We start from the raw sequence: 18,869 nt of genomic DNA, 5'->3' as shown, positions 1-18,869 counted from the left end.
ATAGTTTCTTTGCCAACCACGTGGCTAGATCCATGAGTAGTAGTAGAACAGTAAAGCCTAGTGCCATAGGCAGCCTTTCTCTCAAACCCGTGGTCTTTTTGGCTAGTCCTTTTTGTACGTGTTCTCTGAATATTTCCTTTTTCAATGAACTTCCCATCTGCATTTTAGGGAACCATAAAAACAACAACTTTCATCAGCCAAGAATCCTAACATAAAGATCTTGAAACAAGAAGGCAAGTTTTCAATGATGATCCAACTAACCTGAGTGGCAATTGCGTAGAGTGGTAGGGTGCTATAGCTGCAGGCGAACTGAATGAATGCCCTGAGAACGCAAATTGGCATCAAACTAAATTATAAGATTTTCGGCCTCGATATAGAGATATGGTTCCAAGAATAGAACATATGTAAATCATTGTTTTGCATACCCTATCACCAGTCTTGGAATGACAAAACCGATTTTTTTCATGATGTATCTTTCTGTAATCAATCTTAGTGCTCTTTTGACCAGAAAGTTACTCGCACGTCCAATCCCCCCCTCAAACCATAAACTTACCTTCCACATGGTTATAATAGAAAGAAACTGTGCCATTTGAGCTAGAGCTCATTGGCTAATTCAATATTAGTATTTAAGCACTTGCAAAACCAATAATAACTCTTACAGACTACAATAACGTATTCGATCTGGAAATAATGCTACCATTTAAAAAAAAAAAAGCTTTCAGAAGCGACTAGAAACTAATAAAAGAATGCAACAAGGGGCCTAACCCTACTGAATGTGTGACATACATGTGTGAACAACAAGAGAAAATAAAACAAAATAAGATCTTGAATGACATTAGCTGGAAAAGGACTTAAGGACTAGTGGTCCATCTCCAGAGAAAAAAGTTTGAGTAATTTGACTTGCTAGGACCCGAAGGACTTAAACAAAAGAACCTCACCTTGTTTTTCACCTTCTTGAAATCTAGAACCCGAAGGAACTTTAATTTGTTTTTGAGTAATTTGATTTGCTAGAACCCGATGGACTTAAACAAAAGAACCTCACATTTATCATTGTTGCAATGTTTTGGTAGATGAGAAGAAACCGGTGAATGTGTCTCCTTACCGGTATGCTCACTTTCAAAAAAGGGAGATTGAGAGGCAAGTGGACAAGATGTTGATTAGTGGGTCGATAAGGCCAAGCACTAGCCCACTTTCTTCTCCGATTTTTCTAGTGAGGAAGTAGGATGGATCATGACAGTTTTGTACGGACTATAGGGCCTTGGATGAAGCAATAGTAAATGATAGATTTCCTATACCAACGGTTGATGAGATGTTGAATGAGTTACATAGGGCTAACGTCTTCTCCAAGCTTGACTTACGGGTCCGTTATCACCAAATCCGCATGAGGGAAGAAGACGTCCACAAGACGGCATTTAGGACTCATTCCAGACACTTTGAGTACCTAGTTATGCCATTTGGGTTGTGCAATGCCCCCTTCACTTTTTTAGCCACCATGAACACAATCTTTAAGCCACTTTTGAGGAAGTTTGTATTAGTCTTCTTTGATGACATCTTGGTCTACTCCAAGTCATTGAAGAACACAAAGAGCACTTGAAGATTGTGATGATGATTTGGGAATAATGCTATTTTTTCATAAAGGCTTCCAAATGTGCCTTTATAGTAAAAGAATTAGAGTATCTTGGTCACTTTATCTCGGGCGAAAGGGTAAGGGTTGATCAATAGAAGATTGAGGCCATGGTGGATTGGCTATTGCCTAAGGATGTTTCGGCTTTTAAGGGTTTCTTGGGCTTGACCGAGTATTATAGAAGATTTGTGAAGAATTATGGTCTCATTGCCAAGCCACTCACTTCTTTGCTCAAGAATGACAATTTTGAGTGGACACAAGAAGCAAAGGAAGCCTTTGAGAATTTGAAGAGGGCTATGACTGTGACCCTTGTGCTTGCATTGCCCCACTTTGAGAAGCCATTTGAGGTGTATATGGATGAGAGTGAGGAACAAATAGGTGTTATTTTGGTGCAATAGAAGCAACCATTGGCCTTTATTTCCAAGGCACTTGGGCCAATGAAGAAGGCATGCAGCACCTATGCAAGAGAGATGTTGGTGGTTGTGCATGCGGTGAAGATGTGGTGCCCTATCTTTTGGGGCACAAGTTTACTTTTGTGATCGACAAAGAAGCTTTGAGGCACCCCCTACAACAAAAGATTGTCACTTTCAAGCAACAAAAGTTCCATGTCAAGCTACTTGGCTTTGAGTATTAGATTGTCTACCAACCGGGTAAAGAGAACAAAGTGGCCGATGCATTGAGTAGGAGAGAAAGGAGTTCACGTTTGAGGGTGGTGTATGAGGAGGATGAGTCCTCTATGATGGCCTTGAGTGGGGCTGAATGGAGAGTTTGGGACAAGAATCGAGAAGCTACAAGAATTGATGTGAGTGCCCTTGAGATTATTGAACTTTTGGAAGCACAAAAAGAAGGGGTAGTCGGCTTCAAGGTGAGGAATGGTCTTATCTACTACAAAGACTATGCCTAATGTTCCAAACTTGAGGAAGGAGATTCCTGATCACTTCCACAATAGTAAGGAAGGAGGGCATTCGGAGTGGTTAAGAACTTACATAAGGGTGAATCACTTATTTATTGGGAGGGGCTTAATAAAGAGGTAAAGAAGCTAGTGGCTGAATGTGATGTGTGCCAAAAGGTCAAGTATGACACAAGACCACCAACCGGCCTCTTACAACCATTGTCAATTCCGAACTTGATTTGTGAGGACTTGACAATGGACTTTTTGGAGGGGCTACCTACTAGTAGTGGCCATGAGGTGATTTTAGTGGTGGTGGATCGACTTAGAAAGTATGCTCACTTTGTTCCTCTCAAGCATCCTTTCATTGATAATGTGGTGAAGCTATATGGTTTCCGAAGAGCATCATGACTGATTGAGAAAAGGTGTTTATGAGCACCTTTTGGAATGAGCTGCAAGGAAGCAAGTTGAAGGCAAGTTCCTCTTACCATCTTCAAATCGATAGGCGAATAGAGGTGGTGAATAGGACACTTGAGCAATATTTCAGATGCTTTTGTCATGAAAAGCAAGGGAAGTGGGGTGATTATCTCACATAGGCCGAGTATTGGTATAATACAACATCTTCCATAAAATTGAGTCATTTTGAGGTTGTTTATGGAAGACTACCACCCACTTTACTGAATTATGAAAGGGGGACGGCTAAAAATGATGAGGTGGAGAAAGAGTTGATTACTAGATATGAGATCCTAGTCAAGGTGAAGAGAGAGCTCAAGAGCTCAAAAGAGAATGAAGAAGTACTACGACCAAGGGAGGCATGTCATCACCTTTGAAGTGAGGGACTATGTGCAGTTGAAGCTACAACCATATGGGCAAAATACCTTGAGAAAGAAGCTTAGTTTGAAGTTGTCCAAGAGGTATTATGGGCCTTTCAAGATGCTAGAAAAATTGGGAGAAGTGGCTTATAAGTTGGAACTTCCTCCAACATCCAAGCTACATTCGGTCTTTCATGTGTCGGTGCTAGAGAAGCAAGTTGGGGAAACTAGGCTCATCATTGAGGAGTTGCCTACATTTGATGAAGAGTGAAGAATGCTCTTGCAACCAAGGGAAGCACTTGAGTATAGGGTGGTCAAAAGGGCGAGGAGTAGGAGGAAGGTGTGGCAAGTGTTGATACAATGGCAAGGATTGTCAAGGTAAGAGGCTTCCTGGGAGGAATATGATGAGTTGGCATTGAGATTTCCAGATTTGATCCTTGAGGGCAAGGATGTGCTTGAAGGGAGGGGGAATGTCAAGACACTTTTCATAAATAAAAGAATGATAAAAATCACATAAAAATAGCACTTCTCAAATTCCCCCAAACTTAAGCTTTGCTCACCTTCGAGCAAAGAAGAAAAGAAAAGATAATTAAAATAAGCATTGGTTTGATTCACAAAATTTATCGCCTCAAAGATTGTCAAAAGTCTATAATTCAAAAGAATCATTCAAGATCAATCAAGTCCAAAAGTTAATTCAAAAATCAATTCCACCGCATTATCCATCCTCACATTCATGCATACCCATCATTCTCACTTCATCAATAGCTCCCAGGATAGTTTTATGCAAACAAGTAAATAAATAATAAATCTCTAAAAACTCCATAGGCTTACTTTTCAAATCACTCTCCACTAATGTAGAACAGAAACTATCACCAGGGATTAGGGGTGTAAATTTAAACCGGGAAACCGAAAAACCGGTCCGGACCGGACCGAACCGGACCGGTTGGTCCGGTTTTGAACCGGTCCGGTCCGGAACCGGTTCCTATTTTATGAAAACCGGCCGGTTCCGGTCCGATTCCGGTTCCGTAGTTTTCGGGACCGGACCGGACCGAACCGGACCGGTTGAAAATATATATATAAAAATTAATTTTATATATTATACAAAAAATATATATATATAATATATAATTATATGTTAAATTTTTATATATAATTATATATCATATATGAAAAAATTTCATATTATAATTTATAAATAATAACATAAAATGTTAATCTTAAATATGAACATTTATAATTTATTTGATCATATATTATTAATATAATTATATATAAGATAATGTTGTTATAATTTATAAAATAAAAATTTAATCTTAAAGATGAAAATTTAATTGATCATATGCTTTAAGCATAATATATATATTAAATTTTTAATAACATTTTATAATAAGAATTAACACTTTATTATATGTTTTTTATATTTGAAAAAAACCGGAAAACCGGACCGGACCGGAAACCGGTAAAACCGGAGGTACCGGTTTAGGAGGGTAATTGGGGCGTAATCGGTTTTGAAAAATACAAAACCGGTACATACCGGTTCGGTCCTAGATTTTGTCCAAAACCAGACCGGACCGGACCGGTTACACCCCTACCAGGGATCAATAGGTCTTTATTAAGCTTGTAATGTAAGGCTAAGGTAAGGGCTACAAAGAAAAGGTAGGATTCAAACAAAGCAAGAGAGCTTAAGTTTGAACACTAATAGAATAAATAGAACATTCTCACTTCTAACACAAACATCTCTTCTCAATTTTTGTAAATATCTCAACATACCTCCACTTTCAAGTATTTATCTCTTTACCCCTCTATTCGGTAGGTCAGACATTTTTTTATTTTTAGAAATATTCCATACTTTTTCGATTGTCTTTGTGGATGACTCTCGTCGGCCTTTTCTTGTTGGCCACATAGTATACGAGTTGACTCTTCACACCCCCAAACTTATGATTTTGATAATTTTGCTATAAGTACTTTACTTGTAGACCTTCTATCTCTCTTGCCTTTCATGCTCTTGTGAATCTGTGAATTTGTGTAAACTTAGTTCTCTTGAAAGGTAAGGAAATCAATGTTTAAGCTCAAACAAGGTAGGGAATATGAGATTTACAAAAAAGAAAAATATAAGGCTAAAATATATTTCAATAAAACTCAAAGGGACGACTAGAGATAAAGATAATAAAGAAATAAGCTTGAAAGGCTCAATCGGTCCAAAGAATGTCTTAATCATTTCCCTAGTAATATTCTGTCTAGGATTACGCCTCGAGTATAATCAAACAAGTTCTAGAGTAAGTTGAGACCATATAAATTCACAAGATTCACATAAAATTTCTCTAGGTACTCAAAACAATTAATGATCATAAAAAACATTCATTGAACATAGAAAATATCAAATTAAGTAAGATCAAGTAAAGAATTAACAACTAGACTTAAGCAATGTGAATTTTTCCTAAAAATTATAATCAATTTCAATCATATTCTTATCATAGGCTTTTTATTCATCAAATCATATTGTTTTTATCATTATTATTATTTTTATTATTATTATTATTATTATTATTATTATTATTATTATTATTATATATTTTTTATTTTTTTTATAGAAAATAAGAAAATAATATCCTTTCGAACTTTTCCCCCAAACTTAAATATCACATTGTCCTCAATAGGAAAAAGGAAAAAATACAAAGAAAATGATGAGAGAAGCTAAGCGATGCTACCCTAATTGTGTCCAATTTTGCCAATTGAATATTTTTCTTGAAGGTGCAGCCGTGTACTCCTTGAAAATCTCTTCGCCTCTTTGTTCTTGTAAGATGAAATAAAGGGAATAATATTAAGCAAAAATAAAATTAATAAAATAATAAACAAAAAAACTTGGGTTGCCTCCCAAAAGCGTTTTATTTAGAGTCTGTAGCTAGACATTACCTCTCATCATTTATTACTGGCGAGATCGATGGATCACTTTTCTGAGTTAAAGTCTCCATCCATATAGGGTTTTAATCTCTGTCAATTTCCTTTAAATATGCCTTTTTTTCTCGTGATGGACTTCAACTACCCTATAGGGGAAGACACGGGTTACCACAAACAGTCCTGACCACCGAGAGCGCAACTTTTCCCGGAAGAGTCGAAGTCTTGAGTTAAATAATAGAACTTTCTACCCGACTTCAAATTCCCTTCTCAGAATATGCTTATCGTGCCATCTTTTAGTTTTATCTTTGTAAATCCGAGCATTCTCATAAGCATCATTGCGGAACTCATCCATCTCGTTGATCTGCAGTATTCTCTTCTCGCCAGTCGCTTATCAATCAAAGTTCAGTGTCCTCGTCGCCCAATAGGTATTGTGTTCTAGCTCCATGGGTAGATGACAGGCCTTTCCATAAACGAGCCGATAAGGTGACATCCCGATCGGTGTTTTGAATTATGTTCGATAGGCCCATAGCGCATCATCTAACCTTCTTGCCCAATCTGTCTGAGAGACACTCACGATCTTCTCCAGTATGCGTTTCAACTCCCGATTAGACACCTCGACCTGGCTGCTCGTTTGAGGATGGTATGGTGTCGCCACGTGATGGGTAACTCCATACTTAGTCAGTAGTGCTTCAAATTGGCGATTGCAAAAATGCTTTATGCCATAACTGATTATGGCCCTCAGAGTGCCAAATCGGGAAAAGATGTTCTTCCGCAAGAAATTTTCCATGACCCTCGCATCATTGGTTGGCAAGGCGACCGCTTCCACCCATTTTGAGACATAATCTACAATCACCAGAATAAATTTATTAGAATATGAGGATGGAAAATGACCCACAAAATCTATACCCCAAACATCAAATAATTCAATCACTAAAATATTGTTTAAAGGCATCTCTTGTTTCCTAGAAATGTTACCAACCCTTTGACAATGATCACATAAACTAACAAAATTAAAAGAGTCTTTAAAAATAGTCAGCCAATAAAAGTCGCATTGTAAACCTTTTGCTATTGTTTTTGCTCCACCAATGTGGCTGCCCACTTCCAATGAGTGGCAGTGTCTAAGTATGCTCTTCATATCTTCCTCGGCCAAGCTGGAGCTTGTTAAAGTTTCAAAAGTAATGGCTCACTTTTTTGATATAGTGAGGTGTTATATAACCTTCGAGGCCAGGGACTTTGCCGATGGAGGCAAGACAAAGACCTACCAAGCTGTTGTGGAAAACAAGATGCCTGAAATTTCAGTGCTGTCTTTCAGGCTGAAACCTGCTGAGGATGAGCAAGGTAGAGGAGTATTACTTTGGAAGTGGATTGATTTAATTTTTTATTTACAGCTTTGCATATGCTTAAGATGTTATTGTTTTAGTTACTTCACTCAATTAATTGAGGCACCTTTGTTGATTTGGCCTCCCCCGAGTTCACAACCAACTGGGCATCTTGTACTTTGATAATTTTGTTCTCCATCAGCCAATTATCACTTTTTCGGAGCATTGTTGTCCCTTGGGGTAGTCAAGGTGAGAAGAACCTTTGGCTCGATGTCAAAGAAGAAACATTACATAATCGAAATGGGAGAATTTGTTAGGCATTGACCTCGTGTGCATATGGGGAGGTGTATGAATGTGTCCACTGCTAACTCCTAGTGGTTGGCTTAGGTGATGTAAAGACCTTGGTCTTGGTTGTGAGATCTCCATTTTTTTCAGTTATAGTGTTATTTTATTTGTGTTATTATGTTGTTTATACTCTTGGTATTTTATTATTTAGGTGTGTTATTATTCATTTTGGTATGTTGGATTTTTATTATTATTATTTTTATATGTGTTATTTTTATTATTGAGGTTATTTTTGTAGTGGGTTTTATTTATTTTTGGGCTTATTATTTTATTTATTAGTGTTTTAGTTTGCTGGGCCGTGTGTGTGTGTTTTAAAATTGTTCCAGCCCGGTTTGTGCGGCCCGAAATCCAGCAGCAACCCAGCCCGTAGCCCGGCCCAACCCGCATGAACCCAGCCCCCACTAACCCAAACGGCGCCGTTTTGGATGGAGCTAGGGCTCCATCTTAGGTCTCGTTTGGTTTCGTAGGACATCTCAGGTCATCTCAGTTCATCTCAACTCTTCTCACTACTATTCATTACTATTCAGCAACTTTAACTTACAAATCTCACTACTATTCACAATTCATCTCATTACTATTCACAATCCATCTCAACTCATCTCAACTTATCTCAACTCATCTTCGAATCCAAACGTCTCCTTATTCTCCTCTGCGCCGCTGCTGCTTCTTCTTCCTTCTTCTTCATTTCTTCTTTATTTCTTCTTCTTCCATCCGAGTTCCACGCAGCTGCTGCCGAAATGGATCCCAGCCGTGAGCCACCTCCACCTTCATCTCTCTCTCTCGTGTCGATCGGCATGCACCCCGAAGTCTTGCTGTCAACCCGTGGCATCACACAGTTGCTTCTCCATCCGCAAGCTCCTCGGTGGCGATGGGCATGGCTTCCGTGAGTGCTGCCGTGCCACGCGTCCGCGAGAAGACTCCCATTTCTCCACGGCATGCTGCCGTTATTTCCTTCCTCCTCCGTGCGACACGGGTGCCATGCGAACCGCCGCATTTGGCCTATAAATAGGCCACGGCTTCTCATGGTTTGGGGATCCCGAATTGAGTATTTTGTTTGTGGAATTTTGGAGTGAAATCAAGTAACCTTGTAAGCTTTCCGAGTGCGAGTTGATTTTAAAATTGTGAAATTTTTTGTGTAATCCAAAGCTTGAGGCTGCTTTTGGCCGTGCTTGGTGTTTGTTCTATTGAGGGATTTTGTTGTTGTTTCCGTGAATCAAATCCGTGAGTGTGTGGGCTGTCGGGCACTGTGTTGCCGTGTACCATTGTTGCGCTGCCGCTTGTACAATTGTCCATTTCGTCATGTATGTAATTTTCCATCAAGTGATATTAATTGGCTTTATAAACTGTTGTTTAATTATAAATTGTTGGTTTATTGGAAATATATTGTATTTGTTGAAGTATTTAAATGCGTATTTCAATAAATTGTTGAAAAGCATATTTATCGTTTTATTAAATTGTGCGGTAATGTCACGAAGTCTGTTGGATATTGATACTGTTGTGTGTGTTTCACGACCCCAAGCCGAGATGGGGTATTATCTCGGTGGAGCTCCTCTGGTCACTCGGGAACGTAACAGACTGACGTGACATCCCCTGAGTTGTCGCAGGACGACGACGGGAACGGACGAGACGGTAACGCTCTCGTACCGATTCTGTGACCTTTGGCTGGCGAGGTTAGAGGATGCTTGGCCATGTACGCGCTGAGCGCGGAACTGGGCATCGCTCGTTACGAAGTCTCATGCACGGACGTTACCCGTGATGTGACGAAGAGAGCCAGGTTGTGCGGACGGTCCATAGGGGAGACCGTGGCGTATGCTTAATAAAATAGTAGTTATGATTGGACCAAAATGGGATTTTGGCGTAAGTGATTAAAAAGTGTATTTTGGGAATAAATATATATATTTGGTATTATTGTGAATTATGTGCGTTTGGGAATGCGTGTTACTTCTTATATCTCCTAAATGTAATTTTCGTTAATTATGTACTGAGATGTCATAATCTCATGGTGGTGTTTTACCCTACGGTTCCGTTTTATGGTTCCGTAGAATCTGACGCAGAGCCTGAGTATGAACCTGAGGAATCAGCTCCGCCAGAGGGTTGACTTGCTGAGTTACTGTTCAGTGTTATGGGATTTGTTTCCCCTATGTTATTTTCTGTATTTACTTTAACTGTCGGATGACTGTTTAATCCTTGTAAAATTATGCTATATGTTTTAAAAACAAATTCTGGTACTGAATAAAGAAAGACTTTTTATTTCTCCGCTGCGTATATTATTTTGTACACTTATTGCATGTTGTACACACTCTGAGCACTGGTCGATGGGGTGCGTGATCCGTGTGATCATCATCCCGGTGTCACGAACTCCACTAAAATAACACGTGGGGGTCGAGGGCGCCACAGGTGGTATCAGAGCGGTCTGGCTCTGGGTAACACCGTGTAAATACCTAGGTGCAGTACCAGAAAATTTTATTGTATATTTTAATTGTTATTTATTTTAAATATCGAGTTTTAAAAATATACGTTTTTATTAGAAGGATGGACCGATCTGGAATACCACATTCGGAACTTGAGAACGACGTGTCTCATGTTGATGAGAATCTTGTTTTGGCTAGAGCCTTAGCTCGTATGACAGAAGTTCTTCAACAGAATTGTCCGCCAGAAAGGGAGCAACAGAGTGGTTGTCCGTATGAACGCTTTTTAGCTCATGGGACCCCTGCTTTTTCCGGACAAGAGGATCCACTTCGTGCTGGGAGGTGGATTAGCGATCTCGAAAAGATGTTCGAGATCTGTGGGTGTTCTGAAGCTCAGAAAGTTTTATACGCAAGTTATCTGCTGCAAGGTGATGCAACTGCTTGGTGGGAGACCAAGCGAGAGCTTCTGGAAATGGAGTTAGGATCTATTGCAGCGGTATCTTGGGTACGTTTTAAAAAGGAATTCAATGATCGTTTCTTTCCGATCAGTATGAGGAAACAGATGGCTCGAGAGTTTAATAATTTAGTGCAAGGGGAGATGACGGTTGAGCAGTATGCTCGGAAGTTTATAGAGCTCGGAAAATTTGCTACGCATTTAATTGCCACAGAGGAGATGCGTATTGAGCGATTTCAGGAGGGTCTACATCGAGAGATTCGTAGACAAGTTGCTTGTCTGCAAATTCTGACCTTTCAGCAGCTAGTGGAGGTTGCTACGATTGCAGAGCGAGAGTTCATTGATCATTTTGCCACTCCGATTGGTCACGAGGAGGAGAGATCTATTATGTAAGGAGGTGTTTGGGTATGCCTCAAAGTTTCCCTAATGGAAGGTGTTAAGCGTTTTGATGAAAAATGGTAACTTAGCCGAGGTATATTAGCTTTTTTCAGATTTTGGAGGTGGTTGGACTTGTTGCTTATCGTATTGCCTTGTCAGAATATTTTGGAGATCCTTTGGCTCAAGATTATTTTTGGGAGCGAGAAGTAGTCATGAGAAAATTTTACCTTTACTTATTCGACTAGTTTTAAATGCTTGTTTTCTTTCTCAAAGCTTGTTTTAACTTTGTGTTGTATCTTGTTTTTGGATTCAATAAATGAACTTGGCAATTTCGAGGACGAAATTTCTTTTAAGGAGGGGAGGTTGTGAGATCTCCATTTTTTTCAGTTATAGTGTTATTTTATTTGTGTTATTATGTTGTTTATACTCTTGGTATTTTATTATTTAGGTGTGTTATTATTCATTTTGGTATGTTGGATTTTTATTATTATTATTTTTATATGTGTTATTTTTATTATTGAGGTTATTTTTGTAGTGGGTTTTATTTATTTTTGGGCTTATTATTTTATTTATTAGTGTTTTAGTTTGCTGGGCCGTGTGTGTGTGTTTTAAAATTGTTCCAGCCCGGTTTGTGTGGCCCGAAATCCAGCAGCAACCCAGCCCGTAGCCCGGCCCAACCCGCATGAACCCAGCCCCCACTAACCCAAACGGCGCCGTTTTGGATGGAGCTAGGGCTCCATCTTAGGTCTCGTTTGGTTTCGTAGGACATCTCAGGTCATCTCAGTTCATCTCAGCTCATCTCAACTCTTCTCACTACTATTCATTACTATTCAGCAACTTTAACTTACAAATCTCACTACTATTCACAATTCATCTCATTACTATTCACAATCCATCTCAACTCATCTCAACTTATCTCAACTCATCTTCGAATCCAAACGTCTCCTTATTCTCCTCTGCGCCGCTGCTGCTTCTTCTTCCTTCTTCTTCATTTCTTCTTTATTTCTTCTTCTTCCATCCGAGTTCCACGCAGCTGCTGCCGAAATGGATCCCAGCCGTGAGCCACCTCCACCTTCATCTCTCTCTCTCGTGTCGATCGGCATGCACCCCGAAGTCTTGCTGTCAACCCGTGGCATCACACAGTTGCTTCTCCATCCGCAAGCTCCTCGGTGGCGATGGGCATGGCTTCCGTGAGTGCTGCCGTGCCACGCGTCCGCGAGAAGACTCCCATTTCTCCACGGCATGCTGCCGTTATTTCCTTCCTCCTCCGTGCGACACGGGTGCCATGCGAACCGCCGCATTTGGCCTATAAATAGGCCACGGCTTCTCATGATTTGGGGATCCCGAATTGAGTATTTTGTTTGTGGAATTTTGGAGTGAAATCAAGTAACCTTGTAAGCTTTCCGAGTGCGAGTTGATTTTAAAATTGTGAAATTTTTTGTGTAATCCGAAGCTTGAGGCTGCTTTTGGCCGTGCTTGGTGTTTGTTCTATTGAGGGATTTTGTTGTTGTTTCCGTGAATCAAATCCGTGAGTGTGTGGGCTGTCGGGCACTGTGTTGCCGTGTACCATTGTTGCGCTGCCGCTTGTACAATTGTCCATTTCGTCATGTATGTAATTTTCCATCAAGTGATATTAATTGGCTTTATAAACTGTTGTTTAATTATAAATTGTTGGTTTATTGGAAATATATTGTATTTGTTGAAGTATTTAAATGCGTATTTCAATAAATTGTTGAAAAGCATATTTATCGTTTTATTAAATTGTGCGGTAATGTCACGAAGTCTGTTGGATATTGATACTGTTGTGTGTGTTTCACGACCCCAAGCCGAGATGGGGTATTATCTCGGTGGAGCTCCTCTGGTCACTCGGGAACGTAACAGACTGACGTGACATCCCCTGAGTTGTCGCAGGGCGACGACGGGAACGGACGAGACGGTAACGCTCTCGTACCGATTCTGTGACCTTTGGCTGGCGAGGTTAGAAGATGCTTGGCCATGTACGCGCTGAGCGCGGAACTGGGCATCGCTCGTTACGAAGTCTCATGCACGGACGTTACCCGTGATGTGACGAAGAGAGCCAGGTTGTGCGGACGGTCCATAGGGGAGACCGTGGCGTATGCTTAATAAAATAGTAGTTATGATTGGACCAAAATGGGATTTTGGCGTAAGTGATTAAAAAGTGTATTTTGGGAATAAATATATATATTTGGTATTATTGTGAATTATGTGCGTTTGGGAATGCGTGTTACTTCTTATATCTCCTAAATGTAATTTTCGTTAATTATGTACTGAGATGTCATAATCTCATGGTGGTGTTTTACCCTACGGTTCCGTTTTATGGTTCCGTAGAATCTGACGCAGAGCCTGAGTATGAACCTGAGGAATCAGCTCCGCCAGAGGGTTGACTTGCTGAGTTACTGTTCAGTGTTATGGGATTTGTTTCCCCTATGTTATTTTCTGTATTTACTTTAACTGTCGGATGACTGTTTAATCCTTGTAAAATTATGCTATATGTTTTAAAAACAAATTCTGGTACTGAATAAAGAAAGACTTTTTATTTCTCCGCTGCGTATATTATTTTGTACACTTATTGCATGTTGTACACACTCTGAGCACTGGTCGATGGGGTGCGTGATCCGTGTGATCATCATCCCGGTGTCACGAACTCCACTAAAATAACACGTGGGGGTCGAGGGCGCCACATTGGTAGTATGTTCCCTCTAAGGTCCAAGGTTCAAATTCCAATGGGTGCAAATAATCTCTTGGTCCTATCGGAATGGGGGCATTTTTTCCTTGAATTACCCTAGGTGCACTTGCAAGAAACTCTTTGCCAAGGACCAGTGCACCCCGGGATTAGTTGGGACTCGGGATGTTGTTCCCAGATACCCGGTGCCAATTAAAAAAAAACAAAGAGAATGTGTCCACAGCTAACTCTTGGCTTTAAGGTCTAGCTTACCGGTTTGTGGGTTTGATTATCTTATTTTCCTTTAAAAAATTACTGAAATAACAAAACAGTACTTGTGATGAAAAATTTTATTTGCTTTGGAATTACAAGATCTGTTTGTGAACTGATACAAAAACATACGAGTGAATGTTGTAAGTCGTCTTTTCCTTGAGTTTTCATAGATATTTGTGTTTGGATTCCATTTATGCTGCTTATTTTTCATTATTTTGTTTGATTTTTGTCAAGTCGGTTCAGGAAACCATGGGAAAGAATGGATTTGGGAAGGCCATCTCTTGAATGGTTAGTATTTTTGCATCTTGAATGGATATGAGATCGATATATTTATTTTCTTCCCTCACATATATTTGGTCCCAAGTTTTGTACCTTGATTTCTATATTTTTGAATGATAGTTTTCTTTTCTTTGCTTTCCTTTTTCGCAATACAGTTTTTATTCCCAAACAATCTCAGAACTCTTAGAGCTTCTGCTCGAACTATAGGGCCTAGAGTGAGAGAGAGGTAGAGACACAAAGTGGGTCCCATAGCATTTAGTGACTATTGTATAGCTATTTGAGTGAATTTCTCAGGCAACATTAAATACTCAATAAATGTTGGAAGACTCACTTTGCGTGTTTATCTCTCCCCTACTCTAGGCTCAAGAGTTCAGTTCGTTTAGGAACGGTGGAGGATTCAAATACACCTTGAACTATCAAAATTGATCTGTTGCACTTGAATGGGAAAAGCTGACAAAAATGAATAGTAAATAAGTGATGTAGTACAATTTTGATGGTTGGATCCTAAAGGGGTAAAATTTTGTGAAGTTGAGTGAGTGGCAAAACGCCTTGTGTAATATTGGCTGCACCGGATTATATATTACAATTAGGATTAAATGGTTGACTGCATTTTGAGTATGTTGAATTTGAAAGCAAATTTTGGGAAAGGGAAAAGCCAAAGCGGATGGGAGTTTAGGTTGTCTAGATGTTGGTATATGCATCACCTGAAAACTGACCGTGAATATTATTGATTGAATTGTTTGAAAACTCATACTGTTATCATCATCACTTCATGAGATTTTTTCATTGATTTTACATGAGTGACCAATTGGTGGATATTTGAGTGTCATTTTCAGGTCATTTATATGCTGGTGGTTGAGAAGATATTCAGAGGTGATATTTGGCTTTTGTAATGTTTCAACTTTCCCTGATTTTCTTAGAATTTTGTTTTCAAAATTGTTTTAAATTTACCAATGGATGGCTGCGATCATTTTATATATGTTCTTGACATTAAGGGATTGTTTGTTAATTAATATGTTTCATCTTATTCCATCCATTCTTATTTCATCTCATCTCATTTTTTTCTCAAATATCATTTACACAAACATTTTTCAAATTAATCATTACAACTTTTCTAAATTTCTAAATGAAATACTAAAAATAATTGAACTTTTTTTAAATTTTAAAAAAATATTAAAAAAGTATTTTAATATTTTTTAATCAACTCTCTCCCCTTCATTTTTCAAAACTTAATAAACACTTTATGTCATGTTAATACTTTATTACGTAAATAAATCAATACTTCTTAGATGAAACAATCGGACTCAATGCTACATGGGATTGAATAAGAATATTTTATTGGGTCTAAATAATATTTGATGAGTCATATTGAATAAGCTCAATAGATATTGATTACTGAGATTGATGATTTTAATTAGGCTCAATAATTATATTAAAGCTTATTTATTATTTGTTGATTGAGGTAGACTCATTTTTAGAACTTAAACTCTGGCCATTGATTTTTTTTTTCATTTTAAATTATCACTGATTGAGGCTCCTTATTAGTCTCAGTCACTCACAATTCTAATTTTAATTAGCAGATTTTAAATTAATTGTAAAAATTATATTTTTAAATTTCAAACTCGATGATCACAACCTGTCAACCATCATTTTTGTCACTATCTTCTCGGTTGATCACTAACTCCAGTTCAAATCAAACTCTCCACCACCCTCCCTATCTTCTCGTAACCTTGACTTATCTTATCAATTACGGGCAATAAATATGTTAAACTAAGGAGCTTGTGATAATCAAAATATTTAGAATGTTATATTATTAGTGAACCGTCTTAATAGGAACCACACTGAGAGTCAGATTGTCTCTAGACAAAAAGTCAATTAAATCTTACCCACATAAGGACACCACAATTTTATTTTAGAAAAAAAAAAAAGTTTACAAGAGATCCATCTGGGACCTATAGACCCAAGAATCATTTTGGAAGATGTGGAAGTCGCTCATCTCTTACCCAAATTGCAGAAATATTTTGAACTCTTCCACCTCTATATCTCTTGCAATAAACAAAAAACAGCATATTTTATATCACTGATTTAACTTAAAATTTTGTTTCAAAAATTGTTTTAAATTTGATGGTTGCTATATTTGAAGGTTGAAGTTTTTTTTTTTTTTTTTTAAGATTTTACGATTAAGGTGGTCATGATGTATATTATTAATACATGAAATCGATGTTTTTTCTCCTTAACATGAGAAAAGACAAAAAGTGATGTCGATGTCTGATAGAAATACGACAATAATATTCAATCAGGGAGTGAATGAAATTAGTCGAGTTTTTTGAGTAAGACCAATGGAAAGTATGCAAAAAACCCACTTATATATAGTGAAGAACCACGAATGGCTCCGATCTAGAAGTAGTTACACATAATTAAATTCTTGCATACACACGCCCACACTTGCACACCTAAGTTTTCAAGAAAATACAAATATTCTCAATATAAAGCGCTTTTAATTTCAATCAAAACATCTTTCCATCGAACTTTCAATTCCATCATTTATTATACATGAACCCAATAGCATACCTGAACTGTTACTCAAGCTCACAACAGTTGAAATCGATGTTTTATTAATACATGAAATCGACATTTTTTCTCCTTAACATGAGAAAAGACAAAAAGTGGTGTCGATGTCTGACAGAAATACGACAATAATATTCAATCAGGGAGTGAATGAAATTAGTCGAGTTTTTAGAGTAAGACCAAGGGAAAGCATGTAAAAAACTCACTTATATATAGTGAAGAACCACAAATGGCTCCGATCTAGAAGTAGTTACACATAATTAAATTCTTGCATATACACGCCCACACTTGCACACCTAAGTTTTCAAGAAAATGGAAATATTCTCAATATAAAGCGCTCTTAATTTCAATCAAAACATCTTTCCATCGAACTTTCAATTCCATCATTTATTATACATGAACCCAGTAGCATACCTGAACTGTTACTCAAGCTCACAACAGTTGAAATCGATGTTTTTTCTCCTTAACATGAGAAAAGACAAAAAGTGGTGTCGATGTCTGACAGAAATACGACAGTAATATTCAATCAGGGAGTGAATGAAATTAGTCGAGTTTTTAGAGTAAGACCAAGGGAAAGTATGCAAAAAACTCACTTATATATAGTGAAGAACCACGAATGGCACCGATCTAGAAGTAGTTACACATAATTAAATTCTTGCATACACACGCCCACACTTGCACACCTAAGTTTTCAAGAAAATGGAAATGTTCTCAATATAAAGCGCTCTTAATTTCAATCAAAACATCTTTCCATCGAACTTTCAATTCCATCATTTATTATACATGAACCCAGTAGCATACCTGAACTGTTACTCAAGCTCACAACAGTTGAAATGCAAGCTTGACAATAATGTCTTCCAAACATAATTAATTGAGAATATATACACATACAAATTAACAAACAATTACCAATGTTGCAATATTGTCGTGCATTCAACCTACTAGTGGACATGGAGTTCCATAAATTATGTTTTTTTTATTTTCTAATAGACTAGAGTATCGACTTTTGTGTCACTTTTCTATATGCGCCAATTCCCCAACTCGCTCCCCACAACCCACGGACTTTTTGTTATCAACTAATAAATCTTTCCATACACTCTTCTTTTGTTTTAGATTTTCAAGGAAATTTATACACTTTGAAAGGATAATAATTCCATCGGTTTGGATCCACTCAAATCCTTCTCACTCTCTTCTTGTTTGAAGGTGACTCTAGTCAAATTGTCCATACAGTCAAGAGTTTTGCTTCTTCTGCTGGGATATTACAGTGCACTTTCTTTACTCTTCTGTGTGGTGCTCAATGGAAAATACAGCATGCCAAAAGAGAACTGAATGATGTTGCTAATTGTCTTGCTCAAATGACAATGAATTTAGAACATGAGCTAATTGATATTGATTGTGTTGTTGAATGTATTAAACCTCTTGTAATAGTTGAATGCCATATTTCAAATCAATAAAATTGTCTTCTATGTTGATTATCAAAAAAATAATAATACTTGAAAGGGAGAATTACAAATATACATTGCTTTGGCTAGCTATACTGTTGTACGTACATGCAGTAACATGATTATGATGATGATGATGATGCTGCATGGCACTCAAATCATTAATTATCGGTATTATACAAACACATACATGTGAGAATATATAATGAATAATGATAGTATTACTACTCTATTATTATTTATCTATTACTTTTTTTTATAATTGATTTTTTTTAATTTTTTATTTACTTAATAATTAAGGAAGTGATTATTAATAAAATTATATATTTTTTTAATTTTTTCTTAGTGATTAAAGATTTAAAAAAATACTTAAAAGAAAATGATAAAAAAAATAAGAAAATTTAAAATATACTTAAATAGTAGATGGATAGTAATAGGGTAATAAGCATATCACTACCCATATATAATACCCTTTAAAGTCTTTACAGTTGGATCAA

Source organism: Juglans regia, chromosome 5, assembly GCF_001411555.2.
Source record: "Juglans regia cultivar Chandler chromosome 5, Walnut 2.0, whole genome shotgun sequence".
NCBI lineage: Eukaryota > Viridiplantae > Streptophyta > Magnoliopsida > Fagales > Juglandaceae > Juglans > Juglans regia.
This window is presented reverse-complemented; position numbering follows the sequence as displayed.